This window comes from Salvelinus sp. IW2-2015, linkage group LG4q.1:29, assembly GCF_002910315.2.
Source record: "Salvelinus sp. IW2-2015 linkage group LG4q.1:29, ASM291031v2, whole genome shotgun sequence".
NCBI lineage: Eukaryota > Metazoa > Chordata > Actinopteri > Salmoniformes > Salmonidae > Salvelinus > Salvelinus sp. IW2-2015.
The window spans coordinates 86470114-86492690 of NC_036842.1; the positions used below are offsets into that span (position 1 = coordinate 86470114).

At 44.5% G+C, this 22577-nt stretch overlaps 1 pseudogene; it reads right to left on the reverse strand.

The window, feature by feature from the left end:
• Positions 1-22577, reverse strand: part of LOC111962721 (suppressor of tumorigenicity 7 protein homolog) — a 94729-nt pseudogene that overhangs the window by 8799 nt on the left and 63353 nt on the right.

Below are 22577 nucleotides of genomic sequence, written 5' to 3' on the forward strand. Positions count from 1 at the left end.
AATGAAACATTCAATTTGGTTTAAATAATGCAAAAACACAGTGTTGAGAAGAACGTAAAACAAATATGTGCCATGTAAAAAAGCGTTTCAATTCCTGCTCAGAACATAAGAAAGCTGGGTTGGTCCTTTAACATGAGTCTTCAATATTCCCAGTTAAGAATTTAGGTTGTAGTTATATAGGAATATAGGACTATTATCTCTAAACATTTATTTCATATACATTGGAGTTCTATAGCACTAAAGTATTGCCACCTAATCTCGGGAGTTGATAGGGCTTGAAGTCATAAACAGCGCAATGCTTGAAGCACAGCGAAATGCTGCTGCAAACGCAGGAAACTGCTGTTTGAATGAATGCTTACGAGCCTGCTGCTGCCTACCACCGCTCAGTCAGGCTGCTCTATCAATCATAGACTTAATATAATATAAATAACACAAGAAATACGAGCCTTAGGTCATTAATATGGTCAAATCCGGAAACTATAATTTCGAAAACAAAACGTTTCATTCTTAGCAGGGAAAATTACAGAAAACCTGTCCGGAGTACAGTGAGAACGGCGCACGCTAAGCGAAGATAAACATTTGCTTTGTTATAAATAAAAAAAAAGCTCTGTTGACTCTGCTGAACATTGCACACACCTCAAAGTGTTAGTGTCCGAACTGATGTAAAACCTGCAAATTTAACACGTCTTGGAGGACAAGAAAGCGGTCGTCAACAGTCGCAACCGAGCCACGACCCAATGCGCATAGACCCGACGCGCTGCACAGAACGCAAGAGCAAGTGACAAGAAATTTGCCCCGAGTTGAAAAGAAATGCGGGTACAGGCAAATTACAAAACTAAAGAAATGACGGCCGTAACAGGTTCAGTTATCGAGTTTCGTGATTGAGATGTAAAGAGATAATGTCTACATAGAGTAATGCTAATTGTAGCCCACCACAGGGGCGTAATAGTATAAAAGTGTCAATAACCATTCAATTATTCAACAAATAATTGCGACCATAGACGGGTGAAGCGCCAAATTAACGCCATTGAGTGATACTCCCACATCACATTTAAGTCGCGATTTAGGGCGAAGAGGCTGGAACCGAATTAAAGGTAACAGCCCGACCGCAGGGATAGAGCAACGCAGTATCTGAGCTGTAAAATATAAGAGTCGTAGTTAAGACACGATATAAGAAGCAAAAACTCAGGGGAGGAAAACCGAAGTAAGGAAAGATAATATCAGCACTGAGTGCACCAATCTATCTAAAAGATGATATGTAGCTCAGATTACGACAACGATTCATTTCCAGCCGATGGCAGACCTGTCTGTCACATCTCTAGTACTCTTAAAAATATTATGGCTATAATGTCTCTGCGCACCGCCCCAGCGCCCTGGATCTGTAATAGCTTTTCAACATTAAACTGCGAATACCTATGACTAACTTCTCATCCCAAAAAGGCATATGTAAACATAATATACCCCGACGGCATATAGAAAAAAAAAACAATCTAGTCCCGCCGATTAAGACGTCCGGCCGTGACCTCATTTGACATGGTGATATAACCAGTCAGATGTATTCTAGTCGTCTGGAGGAAGCACCATCTTTTTTACAGATTTAGCATTACTAACTTAGTTCTTTCTCCCTTACGTGTATAACTTTATCAGACCAATCTTTGCATCGATTTGTCTTTTTTAAGACATTTATTTCTTACTCGTCAAGTATACAATGGTTACTGTGTCCACCACCTTCTTTTAAGATATTTTTTGTTGTACCACTGCCTCTATCTAAAGTTAGCTTATCATTAGTACGATGTATTCTATATAACTCAGATACTCAATATAAAAAACGATGTTAAAAAATCTGACTTATTTTTTGTACATAATCAATCCCTTGCCTTTACAATAGTGATATCTATATCAATATTCATCATTACTTTAAAAATATAAATAAAAAAAACTCAACAAACAAATTACTTTTCCTATTTTGATAAAAATAGAGCGAGCGATACATATAAACATCTCTATGATTTCCCCATGCTCTGTCTCAAGGACCATAAAAAAATGTATGATAAACAGGCACCCTGGGTGGAGACGTTCATTTAAGCACTAACAGCACAGACAGTAAAAGGCAAAATTAAGTCCAGTTATTGAAAAACTTAGGCGCTTAAAAGGCTTTGCTTGACGGACCTTGTCTATCTCTCTAAAGAAAGATTGCCCAAAATGCCCTGCTCAGCTGCGTGAACATCTGAGGCTGAATGCGCAAGAGAAGAAGACTCAGAGGTGTATACTCACTTGCTCCTCAAAAAATTCTGCCAAATCTCACTTTACTGGGAGAGGGCGAAAGAAACAGCCACAGAGGTAAAACAGTTTAATTTAATGTTCGTTGTCCGATGAGGAACAGTACTTTCATCGTTCTCTCGCCATTAATAGTAACCTCTCAACACCTCCAACCATATAACACACCAGCAACAGACTACATCCGACCATCACACCGCGAGACAGCGTACAGGATGCAAGAACAACTTCCCGATTACACAGAACGCACAATTCCCTCCATTCATGGTCAGACTGTCTGCAATTACGAGAAGCTGACGAGGGCTGAGGCCGATTGTAGCAGTCCTCACCAACATCACGCGAACAATGGTGCCTAGGGCACAAACCCACCGCGCTGCACCAGACAGACGGGCAAAACGTGCGCTTTCCACTTGACGAGTCGGGTTTCTCACCAGGTGAGTAGGCGAGAGGCCCGGTTATTCGTCGAAAGGAACGGAGCGCGACCACCGAGGCCGGGACTGCGGGAGCGGAGCGCAGGTGAGGGGAGGGCCGTCAGGGCGGGGGTGGGGGTCACAGCATCAGCGGGAGAGCTGAGCAGTCAAGCAATAAGCGCAGCGCGTTTGCGGTACAGGAAGACAAGCGCCTCCCCGCACGTGGGCCCCTCCTGCTCCAGCGGGACGCAAGCGTGACCGCACTATCACTTAGCGCATCGAACACCGCCCAGGGCAGGGACCCCTTCAATCCCACACCATCAGGAACCCAATTCTGGTCCAATCGGTCGCACAGTCTGTAAAACCATACTTCATTCCGGTGGCGAAAGAGGCATTCTGTACTTCTCTAGCAATGTATGAGTGTTTCGACAGCTATGAGGTGCCGGGCAGACAAATATTACGCGCACCACTGAAGTCCGACTGTTCGTCCGAACTGAGCGCACTCGACGATCAAACACTCACAATGCACACAAATATCTTCACATTTTGCACGAGACTAGCTACCTACAATCACAACATGTGTTTGATAGTAAACAGGTGACCTTACAGCGTGACACAATGTCTTCACTCTCCACGCTAGTGAAAGAATAACACTAGAAGTGACAGTTCTGTTGCTATTTCAAAGACTTGAAATAGAATTTAAGCTATAATAAACTAAAGTAAAAAAAGTGCACAAAAAAATATAACAATAGCGGGCTAATATACAGGGGTACCGTTACCTATTCAAGAGAAACATCTCACTATCAATGGTATAGCTGCAAATCTCTGCAGTCCATGAGAGAGAGACTACATACTTAATGCAGCTGGTGCCACACCAATACTGACTGTACTTAACATTTAGACCCCCCCTGCATACGAACATTCACATGTCTTGGAACTGGTCTAGTTTATGTTCAGTTTTGAATCTGTATTTCTACAAATATTTCACGTTAAGTTGATGAACTAAAACACAGTTGCAGTGAGGAGACATTTTTTTTTTGCTGAGTTTACGTTTACAGTCGCAGTTGTGAGAGGTGACGCTGCAAAAACTCTAAAAAGAGTATCGCTTATGCAGAGACATTAACATTCAATTGTCTCAACAGCTCTGGTGAGATTCTGCAGTCATCATGCCAGATTACCTGCTCCCTCAAAACTTGAACATCTGGGCATGGTGCTGCGACAAAACTGCACATTTTTAGAATGGCTTTTATTGGCCCAGCACAAGCGTCGTTAATCAGCTTCTTGATATGCTGCCACACCTTCAGTGTAGGTGGTTATCTTACGTCTGAGTTAGTAAGTGGTAGTCAATAGTAAGTTTGCTACATATTATATTAATGCTACATTAGTAAGTACTATAATTATGTTCTACATAGTATAGTAGTCTACATAGCTACAGTAGTAGTATTTGTTTTGTATAATAGTAGAGTGCTACAGAACTACTACTACTGGTAGAACCATTACTACCTACAAACCCATAAACGACTACTTCCATACCACACCTACTACTTACTTACTACTACTGTAGCACACAAACTACAAAGACTACATTACTGATCACCACTACTACTACTTCTACTGGAAAACCACTAACTAATTTCTAATATTATTTATGGTCTAATTATATATAGAATATAGTATAACGGTTCTACAGTAAGTAGAGTAGTAGAGTATATAAGTAACGGGTTCTACATTATCATAGTATAACGGTTCACATAGTAGTAAACGGTCACATTAGTATATAGTAGTAGTATAGTATTAACGGTGCTACAGAGATATAGTAGTATTATAGTATAGAACGGTCTACAGTATAGTAGTAACTGCCACATAGTAGTAATAGAGTGAAGGTTCTACAGTACTAAATAGTAGTAGTAACCTGCACAAGTAGTATTAGTATATAGTAGTAGTAGTAACGTTCTTCAGTAGTATTAGTAGTAGTAGATAACGCTACAGTAGAATAACGTACAGTTATATCAGTAGATTAGTAAACGGGGTTCTACACAGGAATAATATTTAGTGAGAGGAGTTATAGAGTGATACGTTGCGACAGATTATAGTATTTAGATAACGCGTCACAAAAAGGTTAGTTAGGAGTAACGGTCTACAGCATGAGTAGAGAAGGGTGCTACAGTAGGAGAGGAGGAGTTAACGTGCGACAAGTATAGTAGGAGAGAGGGTAGGAGAGTAGAGTATAGAACGGTCGCGACATAGTGAGTGAGTAGATAACGGTTGCGACAGCAGTGGTGAGAACGGCACAGTAGGAGTTAGAGGAGGAGAAGAGGAAGGTATATTTGTTAGGAAACGGGCGACATTAGAGGAGAAGGAACGGCGACAGCAGGGGAGGAGAACGGTGCTACAGTATAGGAGTATTAACGTCTACAGCAGTAGGAAGAGGAACGGGCTACAGGAGGAGGAGGAGAGGAAACCGCGTAACAGAGAAGACGGCGGAGGGCAACAGATGGACAGTGAAGCAGAAGTGACAACACGGGACAGGAAAACGATGGGCTACCACGCCACAAAGGGGGGAAACAAACTAGTAGGGGGCAAGGGGAGGACAGCACGGGCAGGACAAGAAGGGCAACAAGGGGAACAGACAGAGGAATTCACGGATCACAAGGCAGGGGCAAGGTACAGACACAAGGGGAGGTTGCCTGAAAACGACGTAAGGACAACCAAGCACAAAAATCAGGGAGAACAGCCAAACCGAAATAAGAAATACAGGGGAGAGAGAAGCTCCCCACCCTCCGGCGAGGCAAGCGAGGCCACACGCGAAGACCAGAAAGCCTGTGAAAACGGGACCAGGGTGGAAGAATATGTGTCAAGTAAGCAACAATTTAACAGCAGAAGACAACGGGCGCAATATTGCTGTAAGTTCATATATGGTCCAGTAGAATGCGGAGGGAGCCATAACTAAAGAAAACAAACATGCAGCAGGGGAAAGAGATGGATCATGTAGTGAGAAAAAAGCAGAAAGATCCAGTATGAGTTACAGTGGTGATGTGAAGTGCAGACGGGCCAGAAGAAACAGGGAAGGCGCGCGAGGCAGGGCAGTGTAGTGCAAGGCCCCTGTAAATGGGCCGGTCACCGAGTGGTTGCGGGGCCACCCCCCCTCCCGCCGCTGCCCGCCCAGGGCGAGTCCGTCGCTGGCCGGCGCAGCCAAACCGCCCCCAGCCTCCGGTGCCCCGCCTCCGGGGGGGGAGAGAGAGGGCCCACGGAGGACCGCGCACAGAAGTACGACCGAGCCCATGGGAAGAAGAGAGGAGGGGACCCCCACCCCCCCACACGTAGGGAGGCACAGAGCAACCACTGGAAGCAGCACGAAAAGGCCACGGACGAAGAAAACAGCCCACCGGCGAGGCCAGCGCACAGCCAAACGAAAACAATGTAAACAGAAGTAAGGCAGCGAAGCGGGGGTGAAGAAAAGAAGAGAAAAACACGCGTAGGGGTACAGTCAAAAGAGAGTACCAGTAGAGGTGGAGGAGTTAGGGAGCCAAACGACAGAGAGGGGTGAAAAATATGAGCCATGCTTACAATTGACATAGAAGTATAGGGATACCAGGATGGGAGCGCTGATGCATAGATAATAAACAGAGAGTACAGCAGTGTAAAAAACATTCATTGCACAAAACACCAAAAGCTGAATTGACAATCTACTGTTAATGAACAACCGGGTGGAGTTTTTAAAATTGGCAACGATTATCAAAATGACGGTGGTGCACATGAAACATATTTCAATGCAAAAGCAAAGCGTTTTCCGACACACACCAGTAACACATTCCAGGACAATGTCTCACCTAGTAGCATGTGAGCAGGAGCTTGGGACAAGAACGGGCCGATAAAGAAGGGAGGAGAAGTTCTACATAGCAAATGGGATGCTATGAGGGCCAGCACAAACGGGGGAGTGGGTGGGCAAGTGCAGTGAGGGAAAGCACAGTCAACTGATGGAGGGAAACGCGTGACCCACGGAATGGAGACAAGGAAAAAGCGCGGAAATCAAGGGGGAAAAACGACTGGTGCAGGCCCATAAGAGAGCCGAACCAACTGGCCAAAACGAGAGGGGTACAAAAGGAGGGGGGAAAAAACGAGGAAGGACTCAAGGGAGGAAACGGCGTACGGCAAAAGACGACGGGGCAACCACGACGACGCTTCTACGTAGAACCCGGGGACTACTACGACTACTACGGGAGCACCCGGACAACTACACGGCGGGAAACCCGGACGACACGACTACAGCACCCGGACGCACGACCACGGCGGGGAGAACCCGGACGACGACTACGACGAGCGGGAAACCCGGACTACGACTGACGACGACGACTACGACGACGACGACGACGACGGCACCCCGACGACACCACTGCGGGTAGAACCGGGACTACGACTACTACGACTGGAAACCCGGACGACGACCGACTAGACGACGACTACGACACGACACTACGAACGGGAGCACCCACTTACGGAGACGAACTACGGGAGCACCCGGACTGACGACTACGGGCTGAAACCCACGACACTACGACACGGGAACCCGGACGAGACGATGACGACTGGAAACCCGGGACGACACGACTACGAAACGTTACGACGACGTACGCTGACGAACGGCGGAAACCCTGACGACTACGACTACGACTGGGAAACCCGATGACGACTACACCCGACGACACTACGACGAGACGACGGAACCGAACACTACGACGTACTACGAACGACGACGACGACGGGACAACCCACGACGACGACTACACGACGGACGAGAGAACCCACATTACGAACTACGGACCCGGACGCCAGGACTACGACGACGGGACACCCAGACGACTACACGACGACTGACGTACACTTACACGGTAGGCACCCCGGGGATACAGGGCGCATCAGACCCACCAAACATACTGATGCAGAGAAACCAAGCATTGTACAATTATCTATTGGCGAGATCTGCTTAAAAGTGAACAGCCCCCGTGAAATAGGTTGAAACAAGACACTTATTTAGCTGGTGAATACACCCTATCAACATTGACAAGCCATGCTCAGTCAGGCTGCTCTATCAAATCATAGACTTAATTATAATATAATAACACACAGAAATACGAGCCTTAGGTCATTAATATGGTCAAATCCGGAAACTATAATTTCGAAAACAAAACGTTTATTCTTTCAGTGAAATACAGAACCGTTCCGTATTTTATTGAACGGGCGGCAACGCTAAGTCTAAATATTGCTCTTACATTGCACAACCTTCAAATGTTATGTCATAATTATGTAAAATTCTGGCAAATTAATTACGGTCTTTGTTAGGAAGAAATGGTCTTCACACAGTTCGCAACGAGCCAGGCGGCCCAAACTGCTGCATATACCCTTACTCTGCTTGCACAGAACGCAAGAGAAGTGACAGAATTTCCCTAGTTAAAAGAAATTCGTGTTAGCAGGCAATATTAACTAAATATGCAGGTTTAACATTTTTTACTTGTGTATTGATTTTAAGYAAGGCATTGATGTTTATGGTTAGGTACATTGGTGCAACGACAGTGCTTTTTTCGCAAATGCGCTTGTTAAACCATCACCCGTTTGGCGAAGTAGGCTGTGACTCGATAAATTAACAGCGACCGCATTGATTATATGCAACGCAGGACAAGCTAGATAAACTAGTAATATCATCAACCATGTGTAGTTAAACTAGTGATTATGTTAAGATTGATTGTTTTTTATAATATAAGTTTAATGCTAGCTAGCAACTTACCTTGGCTCCTTGCTGCACTCGCGTAACAGGTGGTCAGCCTGCCACGCAGTCTCCTTGTGGAGTGCAATGTAATCGGCCATAATCAGCATCCAAAAATGCAGATAACCGACTTCAAATTTTCATAACAATCTTCCCTGCCGATTAATCGGTCGACCTCTGATTTGTAGTAGTAACAATAGGAGTGCAACAGTAGTAGTAGTTAGTGGTTTTCCTGGGAGACTTTCACTTGAGTCATTTTCTATTAAGACATTTTACTTTTACTGAAGTATGACAATTGGGTACTTTTTCCACCACTGGCTGTAGTAGTTGTTGTTAGTGGTGCTACAGTAGTAGTAGTAGTACGAGTAAACTCAGCAAAAAAAGAAATCTCTTTTTCAGGACCCTGTCTTTCAAAGATAAATAAAAAATATAAATAACTTCACAGATCTTCCTTGGAAAGGGTTTAAACACGGTTTCCCATGCGTGTTCAATGACCCATAAAAAATGTATGAACATGCACCTGTGGAACGGTCATTAAGGCACTAACAGCTTACAGACAGTAGGCAATTAAGGTCAGTTATGAAAACTTAGGGCGCTAAAGAGGCTTTTCTACTGACTCTGAAAAACACCAAAAGAAAGATGCCCAAAATCCCTGCTCATCTGCGTGAACATGTCTTAGGCATGCTGCAAGGAGGAATGAAGACTGCAGATGTGACCAGGGCAATAAATTGCAATGTCCGTACTGTGAGACGTCTAAGACAGCGCTACAGGGAGACAGGATGGACAGCTGATCGTCCTCGCAGTGGCAGACCACGTATAACAACACATGCACAGGATCGGTACATCCGACCATCACACCTGCGAGACAGGTACAGGATGGCAAGAACAACTGCCCGAGTTACACCAGGAACGCACAATCCCTCCATCAGTGTTCAGACTGTCTGCAATAGGCTGAGAGAGGCTGGACTGAGGGCTTGTAGGCCTATTGTAAGGCAGGTCCTCACCAGACATCACCGGCAACAATGTTGCCTATGGGCACAAACCCACCGTCGCTGGACCAGACAGGACTGGCAAAAAGTGCTCTTCACTGACGAGTTGCGGTTTTGTCTCACCAGGGGTGATAGTCGGATTCCCGTTTATCGTCGAAGGAATGAGCGCTACACCGAGGCCTGTACTCTGGGGGAGGTTTGGGGTGGAGGGTCCGTCATGGTCTGGGTATTGGTCACTAGCATCATCGGACTGAGCCTTGGTTGTTTCATTGCAGAATTGCTCATCGTGTGCGTTACGGAAGACAATTCCTCCTATGTGTACCTTCCTGGGTCTCTGATGACCCTCAGCATGACATGACACAAGACCATACTGTCGTTCTGTGTGTGAATTTCTGCAGACGGGAAATGTCGTGTTCTGCATAGCCATGCCGAGAGCACAGATTCAATCATTGCATCGTCTGGGCTTGTTGGATTGGAGGGTGAGGGTGGGCCATCTCCAGAATTTTTTTTTTTTCTTGGAATTCGGTGCTTGGTGGAAGAGTGGGGTAACATCTCACAGCAAGAACTGGCAAATCTGGTGCAGTCCATGAGGAGGAGATGTACTACAGTACTTAATGCAGCTGGTGGCCACACCAGATACTYACTGTTACTTTACATTTAGACCCCCCCTTTYTTCAGGGACACATTGTCACATGTCTGTGGAACTGGTTCAGTTTATGTCTCAGTTGTTGAATCTTGTTATGTTCATACAAATATTTACACGTTAAGTTTGATGAAAATAAACACAGTTGACAGTGAGAGGACYTTTCTTTTTTTGCTGAGTTTACAGTTTACAGTCTGCAGTTGTGAGGATGGTTGGACGCTCTGCCAAAWTCTCTAAAAAGCCGTATCGGCTTATGGCAGAGACATTAACATTCAATTGTCTGGCAACAGCTCTGGTGGACATTCCTGCAGTCATCATGCCAATTACATGCTCCCTCAAAACTTGAGACATCTGTGGCATTGTGTTGTGCGACAAAACTGCACATTTTAGAATGGCCTTTTATTGTGCCCAGCACAAGGTGCTGTTTAATCAGCTTCTTGATATGCTGCCACACCTGTCAGGTGGGTGGTTTATCTTACGTCTGAGTTTAGTAAGTGGTAGTAATAGTAAGTTGTGCTACAGTAGTAGTAGTAGTGCTACAGTTAGTAGTAGTAGTAATTAGTGGTGCTACAGTAGTATTAGTAGTGCTACAGTAGTGCTACAGTAGTAGTATTTGTAGTAGTTGTAGTAATTCAAGTAAGGAGTGCTAGGCCAGTACTACTACTACTGTCGAAGACGCAGTACTTACTACAGAATCCCATAACTACTACTGTTCCAATGCATACTACTACTCCTACTTATATGTAAGCACGCAGCAACTCCAGCAGAAGTACTACTGATTAGCTGGATGCACCTACTACTATAGTTCTAGACCTGGTAAAACCAACTAACATAATTTTATATTAGTAGTTATGGGTTCTAATAGTAGTAGTAGTAAGTAGTAGTAACGGGTTCTGCAGTAAGTAGTAGTGAGTTGAAGTAGTAGTAGTAGTAGGTAACGGGTTCTACAGTAGTAGTAGTAGTAATCCGGCGTTTCTAAATACAAAGTGAAGTTGAGATGAGGTTGAGTTGGAAAAAGTGGCTTCTGATAGGACAATGGCTAGTCAGTTAAGAGTAGCTGATTGCCACTTGTGGTACCGGGCATAATTGTGCACCATGGATGGAATTGAGAGGCTTGGGCAGGAGAAGGCCCTGCTCCTCTGTAAATCTTACTTAGGTAAGCTTATCAGAGCTGAGGGATGGCGAGGGGGTTGGGACAAGGCCTGGGCTCAATGCGCTTTGTGTCGAATCGTGTTAAAGGGTAGAGGGGAGATCATTGCTTTCTCATTTGGAGGTGGGGGCTATTGCTGGGTTGGAGGTCTTCAAAATATTTTCAGATTTCTTTCCTGAAATATGCTGTTGATTGCTCTCAGAACTAGCGACTGGAACAGCATGCAATAATCTTTTGATATCATGTGAGGCAATATTTTTTATTCCAACACGGCTCTGGCCAACATGTTAAGTAGAGTACGTGATCAGAAGTTAAAATGTTTTGATGACATAAATCATTATTACCTGGTCTTTCACGTTGTCAACTTAGTACAGGTTGAGATGTACTCAGGTGAAAAAGGTAAGTTTTTAACATTAGATGTTTAAGTGTGAAGTCTCTCTACGATCAAGCTTGATCATATTTGTTAGTTCTTGCTGCTCACGCAGACAATGAAGGATGAGACCGTAAGAGAGGGGAAGCATAAGAAAACTCAGTGTGAGACTACAAGACGGTAGAAGATGAGATGTAGAGTCGAGTTGGATGAGGGAGAGTAGAGAGGCACGAGAGAGGAATGTAAGTAGGTAGAGGGGATGAAAGGAGAGATGGAGGCATGAGAGAAGAGAGAGAGATGACTACTACTTAGAACTAAAATAAATGTGAGAAACCAGTTAACTAACTACAGAAGCCAAGATAACGTACTACTACTACGTCTATAGGCACTAGCTATACTATTACTGTGCACCACAAACTACAATTACTACACTAAATTAGAATATTAGTAGTTATGGGTTTCCTGTAGGTAAGTAGTAGTAGTAACAGGTTCTACAGTAGTAGTAGTAAGTACGGTTCTACAGTAGTTAGTAGTAGGTTAGCTGGACGTAGTAGTAACGGGGTTTGCTACAGTAGTGAGTAGTCAAGGTGCTAAGTAGTAGTAGTAGTGGAGTACGACGGGTGCTACATCGGTAAGGTCAGCATTGGGTAGTAGAGTGCATAGGGCTACAGTAGTAGTTAGTACGCTAGTGTAGTAGTAGTAGTAGTAAATAGGGTTCTACAGTAGAAGTAGTAGTAGTGTAGTAGTAAGGGTGCTACAGTAGTAGTAGTAGTAGTAGTAGTAGTAGTAGTAACGGGTTTCTATAGTAGTAGTAGTAGTAGTAACCGGGTGCTACAAGTAGTAATAACGGTTTCTAAGCAGAGTAAGTAGTAGTAGTGTAGTAGTAGTAGTAGTAGTAGTAGTAGTAGTGGTTCTACTGTTAAGTAGTAGTGAGTAGTAGTAACGGGTTCTAAGCGAGTAGTAGTAGTAGTAGTAACGGGTTCTACAGTAGTTAGTAGTAGTAGTAACGGGTTCTATCGAGTAGTAAGTAGTAGATCGGGTGCTACAGTAAGTAGTAGTATAGTCAGGTGTACAAGTAGTAGTAGTAGTAGTAACGGTTCTACAGTAGTAGTAGTATGTACGGGTCTACAGAGTGGTAGTAGTACGGGTGCTACAGTAGTAGTAGTAAGGTACGGGTTCTACAGTAGTAGTAGTAGTAGTAGATCAGTAGTAGTAGTACGGTCTACAGTATAGTAGTTAGTAGTAACGGGTTCTAAAGATGTAGTCAGTAGTAGTAGTTTAACTCGGGTTCTACAGCAGTATAGTAGTAGTAACTTGGGTGCTAAGCAGTAGTAGTAGAGTAGTAACGGGTGCTACAGTAGTAGTAGTAGTAACGGGTTCTACAGTAGTCAGTAGTAGTAGTAACGGGTTTCTATGAGAGTGTAGTAGTAAGCGGGTGCTACATAGTAGTAGTAGTAGTAACGGGTTCTACCAGAGTAGTAGTAGTAGTAACGGGTGCTACAGTATGTAGTAGTCTAGTATAGTAGTAAGTGTAACGGTGCTACAGTAGTAGTAGTGTAGTAGTAGTAGTACGGGTTACTATGCAGTAGTAGTAGTTAGTAGTTAACGGGTCTAAGTGTAGTAGATAGTAACTGGTGCTACACAGTAGTAGTAGTAGTCAATAGGAGTAATGCTACAGTAGTAGTAGTAGTAGTAACAGGTGCTACAGTAGTAGTAGTAGTCGAGTAACGGGTTCTACAGAGTGTATAGTAACGGGTGCTAAGTAGTAGTAGTAGTAACGGGTGTTCCTACAGTTAGTAGTATAGTAACGGTTCTACAGCAGTGGTAGTAGTACGTTCTACAGTATGTAGTAGTATAACGGGTTTTACAGTAGTAGTAGTAGTAACGGGTTTCTACAGTAGTAGTATAGTAGTAACGGGTTCTACAGTAGAAGTCGTCGTAGTTGGTGCAAAGTAGTTAGTAATTTGAAGTCAGAAGTTTACATACACTTGGAGTCATTAAAACTAGTTTTTCTACCACTCCACAAATTTCTTGTTAACAAACTATAGTTTTGGCAAGTTGGTTAGGACATCTACTTTGGGCATGACAAGTAATTTTTCCAACAATTGTTTACAGACAGATTATTTCACTGTATCACAATTCCAGTGGGTCAGAAGTTTACATACACTAAGTTGACTGTGCCTTTAAACTACTGAAATTGCAACCAATCACAACCAGTTGTGATACAGCCAACCTAAATAAGAAATACATTTGATGATAGAATTCTCCCCCTACCCTCCTTCTAGGCAAGTCTATTGTCCAGCTACCTGCTAATAGCCATAATGGCGCTGTAAAACGTGACCATGTGTGTTTGAAGGAATATTTTCAAGTAAGCAACAAGTTGTTAACATTCATTAGACAACTTTGTTCCAATATTTCTGTAATTCAGTGATATTTTTTCCCATAGTAATTCGTTATGGATCCATAACTAAATAAACAAACATCGGCATTTTGAAAGAGTATTTTTATCATTATTTTATTAACAAAAGCATAAAGATGCCATTATTAGTTACATTGTTTTAGTTTGAATGTGCAGACTGGCACTAAGAACAGTGGGAATGTTTCTCTAGTCAGTGCCATTATTAGTGCAATGCCCCTTAAAGTGTTGCTCTGTGCTACCTAGTGTGGCGGGGTGGGGGTCCACCCCCCTCCCTCCTCTTCCCTTCCCCATGGGCTAGGTCCGTCTTCTGTGCGCGGCTCATCCCGTGCCCCCTGCCCTCGTGCCTTGAACCTTGAGCACTTTCAGTGGATACAGCTGGAGAACTGCAAGGCAATCCCATTGTGCGCCACTCAGGAGCCATGAACAATATGACCAATGTATATTGTCCTGCTAATAACAGGGTTAATAATATATCTGTGGGAATATCCAACAGGCTTTTATATCATTCTAAATGAATAATAATAATAACAATAATAATCGCTTTGTTTAAAAAATAACAATATTTTGGAGATGATTTCGTTTTCAAATAAGGTAAAATGAGCAAGAAAAAGTCCATTCTTGAACATGGTGTGAGACATTGTTACTAATTTGTAAATAAAGCCAATGTGTTTTTTAGAATGATTTATTTCTGTTTTTAGAGGGATAGAAACCTCATGGGTCTCCCAGTCGAGGCCGGCGCGGGTACTGAACTAGCATCTGTAGCAGTGTCTTAGACCGTTGCACCACTCAGGCGCTGTACAACATGACCGGTCGGGAGTGGCCTACATTACTACAGTAAGAGCTAAATAATCCTAACAAAATAAAGAATAAAAACCTTAGTGTAACAACAGTTTTAGTAAGTAATATTGAAGTCGTGAACAATTATCAGTTTCTATTTAGGTTTATGTCGCCCATTCATTGTCAGAGACACAGTAGGACRCAAAAGCCTAATCAGTGCTCTAACTCCCCCTTYTGCTGGTCTGGAGKAATGAAGTGGTGACGCAGGGTACCGTACTAAACCACAAATTACCTCTAAGTCCCGCAGCATAATCACTAAACTTTTAGTGGAGCAACCACTGTAGTAATGCTACTAGCAGTGTTACGTATGTAGCTCCATTGTTGTGTCTTACTTTGGGGACGTGTGGGTTGAACTCCACAGCTCTGTGTATGGCTTCTACAGCATTCATCTCTGCTGTACTCAACCCTCGCCTCGARGCTGCCTCTGGAGAGAACCTGCATGGGGAACACAGGACACAAGTGTGTGTGTGAGTAAGAATGTGGGTCATTGAGTGTATGTGAAAGTGTAGTGTGTGTGTGTGTGTGTGTGTGTGCGCATGTGTGTACCTGCAGTCATAGGGGCTACTATGCTAAGATAAATGGAATCCTCTCAGTCTTATACGCAGAACTAGGATATCTAGGAGGTGTTTTAAAATGCCCTAACCCATTTCAAAACGGAATCACTCAATATCATTCTCTCTGTCACACAAATAGCCCCAGGCTAACTTTTAAATACTACTTCAGGTATGTGAAGCACTTGGTGCCATTGTAACAGTAGTAAAAGGATACTCACTTGTCCGATACCGCCCTGGCTTTGAGCAAGGCTGCTGTGTAGCATATTGTTGCTGATTTGGGTAAACTAATATCTGTGGGGAGACAAAGCACATACGTGTTCTTTTTCCTCCACTTAACTAGAAGACATTTACACTAGACAGGGAAGGAATAGGGTTTTTACTGAAGGTATTGGAAGGTTTACAGGATTTCACTAGAATACAGTCTCACTTTAAGTTATATGGTAATGGTTGGATGTAGACTTCTATTATCTAATGATTTGTATTTTATGACTTTTCTTATGTAATGTCTGTCATTCAAACTTCCCCTATGGCTGGTTATGTCTCATCTCCAGAAATAAAATCACAGTGACATTTTTAGTACTGCATAGGTGTCTCTTGAATGTCTGGTCATGGACCAATGAGCAACGTTTAACTCTTTTTCACTCTAAGAGGTGTGTGTGTCTTACCGTCGTACTTGGCTAGTACGGCCTGTACGTCTGCGTAGTTCTGCAGCTCTAGCAGCGACTCCAGCAGGTTCTCATGGATATTGAACATACTGAGGAGAGGGAACTCCTTCATTAACTGGAAAACATACAACTGTTGTTACATGTAATACCAGACAGGCAGTGAAACAACAGTCAGACTTTAGTAACCCCGCCCAGTCCCACACAGCCTCAAACCTAGCCTGGTGCCAGACCTATTTGCTCTGTCTTGCAAAATTGTCATGTCAATAAGAGATGAGGCGACAGCAGCAGATCTGGGACCAGGCTACCTCCAACCACTTCCCCAGACCTCTATGTTCTGAGGCTGCAGAACGTACWKTACATTTCCATTTGAGTCATTTAGCAGACACTCTTAACCAGAGCGACATACGGGAGAAATGAAGTTGCCTTGCTCAAGGGCACAGACAGATTTTTTACAAAGTCGCCTCGGGGATTCAAACCAGCGACCTTTCGGTTACTGGCCCAATGCTCTTAACTGCTAGGCTTCCTGCTGCCACTGTTGTTTCGTTACATGTTTTTGTTACATTTATCATACAAATGTATAGTGAATGAAAACATTGGCATGTAAAAATGGGGCAAAGCCTAACTTTTACTCAAGTCCCATTTTCACCTAGTCCCCCCCTAGTTCCCCCCGACATCAATGCTGATCTAACAGACAATTCATCTTCAGTGGGAACTACAGTAGGATTGGGGATTGGTCCGTAACCTCCTGGCGGCTTGGTGTATACTGTACTTACGTCTCTCAACATTTTGACAGCTTCTCTGGTTCGGCCCAGCTTTCTAGAGCACATAGCAAGTCTCCTCTTAATGTAAACCAGAACATTGGTGTCCCTTCCTGAGAGAAACACCGCAGCAAAGTTATTTCAGCTGGTATAACACACATGGACACACACACACATCCGTGCACACACACGAATAGATTTATTTGCGTATATGTACGTTTTTGAGAGTGTGCGTCTGTTTCCAACCAGGTGCATGCGTAATCTTTCGACTGTGTGTGTAGGTTCAACTGTGTGTAAGTTTGACTGTATGTTTGGCTGTGTGTGTGTGTGACTGTGTTTGTTTGTACTCACTGTGCTGTGCCTCGTACTGTGCCCCATGGTGTTGAAGCTGTTGGCTGCATCTGAAGCAGCCCTCTCCTGCCTTCAGGGCCTGTTTGAAGAGCTTCTCTGCCTCCACGATGGTGGTAGCCTCCTCCTCTGCCAGCAGGATGGACGCTGTTGCACAGCTGACAGGACAAGACAGAGATAAGACCAGTTGGAAAAGAGTGAAAATAATTTTTGGGGAAGACGACACAGGAGAGGAAGACAACATACAGTATATATACAAAAGTATGTGGACACCCCTTCAAATGAGTGGATTCGGATGTATAAAATCGAGCACACAGCCATGCAATCTCCATATGTTGTTGGACAGGATGCCACCTTTCCAACAAGTCAGTTCGTCAAGTCAGCTGCTCCGGTAAACTAAGTGCTGTTATTGTGAAGTGGAAATGTCTAGGAGCAACAACGGCTCAGTTGTAAAGTGGTAAGCTTGTTGAATGCCATGTTGTTTTTTTAACATTTAAAAAAATGTAACCTTTATTTAACTAGGCATGTCCGTTAAGAACAAATTCTTATTTACAATGACGGCCTAGGAACAGTMSMMRKKCTGCCTTGTTCAGGGGCAGAACGACAGATTTTTACATTGTCAGCTCGGGGATTCGATCTAGCAACCTTTCAGTTACTGGCCCAACGCTCTAATCACTAGGCTACCTGCCGCCCCAAAGTGATGGCTGGAGTGGTGTAAAGCTTGCCGCCATTGGACTCTGGAGCAGTGGAAACGTGTTCTCTGGAGTGATGKATCACGCTTCACCCTCTGGCAGTCCGAAGGACGAATCTGGGTTTGGCGGATGCCAGGAGTAGGTTGCCTGCCCAACTGCATAGTGCCAACTGTAAAGTTTGGTGGAGGAATAATGGTCTGGAGCTGTTTTTCATGGTTCGGGCTAGGCCCCTTAGTTCCAGTGACGGGAAATCTTAACGCTACAGCATACAATTACATTCTAGTGGAGTCTCTGCTTCCAACTGTGTGGCAACAGTTTGGGGAAGGGCCATTTCCTGGTTCAGCATGACAATTCCCCCGTGCACAAACCGAGGCCTATGCAGACATGGTTTGTCGAGATCGGTGTGGAACAACTTGACTGGCCTGCACAGAGTCCTGACCTCAACCCCTTTGGGATGAATTGGAACGCCGTCTGCGAGCCAGGCCTAATCGCTCAACATCAGTGCCCAACCTCACTCATGCTCGTGGCTGAATGAAAGCAAGGCCCTGCAGCAATGTTCCAGCATCTAGTGGAAAGCCTTCCCAGAAGAGTGGAGGCTGTTATCGCAGCAAAAGGGGGACCAACTCCATGTTAATGCCCATGACTTTGGAATGAGATGTTTGACGAGCAGGTGTCCACATACTTTTGGTCATGTAGTGTAGCTGGAGGGAGAAACAGGGGAAGACCACACACTAAGCACAAAGGAGAATAAGTTGTGATGCCGTTGACCCCTAAAAAAAAGTATCCTGAAAGACGATGTGAAAATGTTATGTGTGTATCTCACACTTTATAGTCAGGCTGTATATACACAACAGTATACAGGTGGGGTTGATACAACCTCAATTGAGGAAGAGTTGAAGAGACCTCATTGAAGATTCCTCAGAAAAATAATAGGTTATTTTCAAGTAATGCATGAGTGAACTGAGGCCAACCATGTTCCACTGCATCTCTGTAGGTGAAAGAAGTAACTACTCACTCCTCTAGTTCCAGGGATTCGTGTGCAGCAGAGATTCGTGCTTGTGGGTTCCTCTCTCTCCACGCTTTCTGCATTACTAAAAACACACACACACATTAGTATGTGTTATTGAGGTCAGAGAGATACGATACTACCTGTGAACATGAATCACACCTCCCTGGAGATGGGATGAGTGACAGGGTGTGGTGTGTGTCTCTCTGGGATGTGGTGTGTGTGTGTGTGTCTCTGGGTGCGCTGTGGTGTGTTTTGTGTGTGTCTTGGGTGCAGCTGTGTGTGTGTTGTCTCTGGGTGCGTGTGTGTGTGTGTGTGTGCGCATTGTGGGTGGTGTGTGTGTCTCTGGGTGCAGGTGTGTGTGTGTGTGTCTCTGGGTGCAGTGTGTGTGTGTGTGTGTGTGGTCTCTGGTGCGTGGTGTGGTTGTGTCTCTGGGTGCAGTGTGTGTGTCTCTGGGTGCAGTGTGTGTGTGTGTGTCTTGGGTCAGTGTGTGGTGTGTGTGTCTCTGGGTGAGTGTGTGTGTGTGTGTGGTCTCTGGGTGATGTGTGTGTGTGTGTGTCTCTGGGCGATGTGTGTGTGTGCGTCTCTGTGCGATGTGTGCGTCTCTGGGCGATGTGTGCGTCTCTGGGCGATGTGTGCGTCTCTGGGCGATGTGTGCGTCTCTGGGCGATGTGTGAATGTTCCTTACTGGCGTCAGCWGGCCGGAGGTGGTCCGAGTCGCATGTGAAAAAGGTCTGGTGGTCTTGTGCCGAGAGATTCATATCGTAATACGTGAGTGGCTCTCGGCCTGTCACCCACGTATACCTGGTAGACACACACACACACGGTCAAAATAATGTTCATGGTTCTACTAAAAGTCTGGGGGGAGTGAGAGAGGTGGAGAGATTTAGAATGAAAGAGAGAGAGGTGGAGAGATCTAGAATGAAAGAGAGGTGGAAAGATCTAGAATGAAAGAGAGAGGTGGAAAGATCTAGAATGAAAGAGAGAAAGAGAAAGTGGAGAGAGAGAAAAGCAATAGAGAAAAGGGGAGGCAGCACTGATCTAATAACATGGGCTCCTGGTGAGGCAGGGATTCTCTCAGCCTGTTGACACCATATCAGACCCAGCCATTACTACCAACTCTCTCGAGGTGAGAGAGCGCGTGGACATAGCAGAGCAGAGAAACAGAGAGAGGGAAGGAGGGAAGAACAGGACAGAGTATGGAAAAGAGTGAAGAACACGGAGATATGGAGAGAAACAGGGGTACTTGAGGGAGGAGAGGAAGGGATCATGTGACTCACCGGTTATATTCCGCCCCTCGAAATAAATTCAGTGGATTTCGCCATACTTTACATTCTGAGGGAACAAGAGGAGAAAGACATTGTTCGGGATGGTTTTGTAGGCGTATCTGACAAAGTAGACTCCTAAATGTACTCCTGAGCAAGTTAGGGATCAAGTGTACATCATGACATTCCTACACTAAATTACACTACAGTAAGGCAACTTCATAGCTTCTGTAAGCTTCAGGTCAGTACTACCAGACTGCATCCCAAATCCACAGGTCTTCATCACTAGCCAGTCCATCTTCAAATCACCCTCCTTTCCCCAGACACAGGGATTACAACAGCAAATAATTCTACAGCAATTTCACCAATCATGCCGTACAGCTCAGATAATCCCATTTCACTCAACCAAAACACACACTGGATTTCTCAGTGGTGTTGGAGCGAACAATAAGGCACTCAATGGTACTAAATGCTCTATTTGTCTGTAGTAGGCCTAAATGCTCTAATGTGTAGGCAGATTCTCTATCAGATATCTCTATTAATGAGCTGGGCTGTGTCTTTTCTTCTACCAACAAGGCAACAATAAATATGTCGTCCCCCACAAATGATGCAGRGCCACCCCTTGGGATATCAGATGTGACTAACAAATTTAAGTTAATCACTTTAGTTTCCGCCTTGGGCCAATCAGTGTRATTATGTAAATGCCGGATCTCTATGGCAAGACGCATCATTCACCCACGTTCCCTCAAAATCGTCCCAGTGCTGTCTGAGATATCGTGTGGGACTAACGTACGGACGGAGACAGATTCACAGTCCCCTCCCCGATCTTGGGGGACAACAATATACTCCATCTGGCTTTAGTAAACCACAGGTTCTCAGGCCACTTCACTGAGGAGCTGGGTAACTAACAGTAAACACTCTGGTGAACGCTCACTGAGGAGCTGGGTAACTAACAGTAAACACTCTGGTGAACCGCTAAACACTGAGGGCTGGGTAACTAACAGTAAACACTCTGGTGAACGCTCACTGAGGAGCTGGGTAACTAACAGTAAACACTCTGGTGAACGCTCACTGAGGAGCTGGGTAACTAACAGTAAACACTCTGGTGAACGCTCACTGAGGAGCTGGGTAACTAACAGTAAACACTCTGGTGAAGCCTCACTGAGGAGCTGGGTAACTAACAGTAAACACTCTGGTGAACGCTCACTGAGGAGGCTGGATAAGAACTAACAGTAAACACTCTGGTGAACGCTCACTGAGGAGCTGGGTAACTAACAGTAAACACTCTGGTGAACGCTCACTGAAGGCTTTACCTAGTTTGTAAATGCTCCATCTAGTTAACGCTCTATATATGTAGTGAATCCTCTACCCATATAGTAAATCTCGGAGTCTTACCAGACACACTCTGTCGGTTGGAGTCTGCGTCTCCGTTACTGGTGCTGGAGTTGGTTGGGGAGCTGTTGTCCACGCCGCCCAGCAGAGGGCGCAGGTGGCTCACTGACACCTGCTCGATGAAGGAAGTACCGTACTTCCTGAAGTACCACCACTCAAATATCTGACAGGAGACCAACACGAGGCAGTTGATTCAGGGAGGATTCAGTAGGGTCAGGGCCATAGAGAAACAATATGTGACTGTATAATTGGTATGACTGATCTATTCCAAATCGGTCTTCAGGGCCATGTCGATTTAGTTGAATGTCCTTTGGGTTACATCACTCATACCACTGATAGTCGAAGACAGCCCTATCAAACCTTAGAGGGTCTTTGATTTTTGGTATTATGCCACTAAGTGCAACGTAACACAGGCTAGCACAGGACATCTTATTTCTGAAGAGCCCTAATGCTCTTAAAATATGAAATTAAAACCATCTGCACAAAGATGTGCACACTTTCTTACATGGTTCTCTTTTAGCATTGCCTAATCAAGACAGGGCCCAATATGCAACTCTATTTCAACACTGACTGACACACACACACACACACACACAAAATCCTTGACTGTATCTGGAAAGTCATCCACAACTGGTATTGCCTTGTCTACATTACTTCTAGTCTTGGTGATACAGTAATGCCCTATTACCTAACCGTCTTAGTCTCAACTGACTGTAATTAATATAACAAGAATCTATCTGTATTTTAACACATCACAGTCCAGGCACATATAATCTCATCTCCACTGTAATTATTCATAGGACACAATGAAGGCTTAAGAGCCTTATGAGACTCATCGTCGTTACCAGGCAACTAAACAAACTGGCCAACCCACAGAGAGGAATGAGGTTCACTAGTTAAAGCTACCGTAGTGCTCTTATTTTTTAGTTTTCATTTTCTTTGGAAGAAAGACCATTGTAGCACAGTTCACTCTCACCGTACAACAGACACACGAGGCTCAACTTGCTGGTCCTGTGTGGCTCAGTGGGTAAGAGCCTGGTG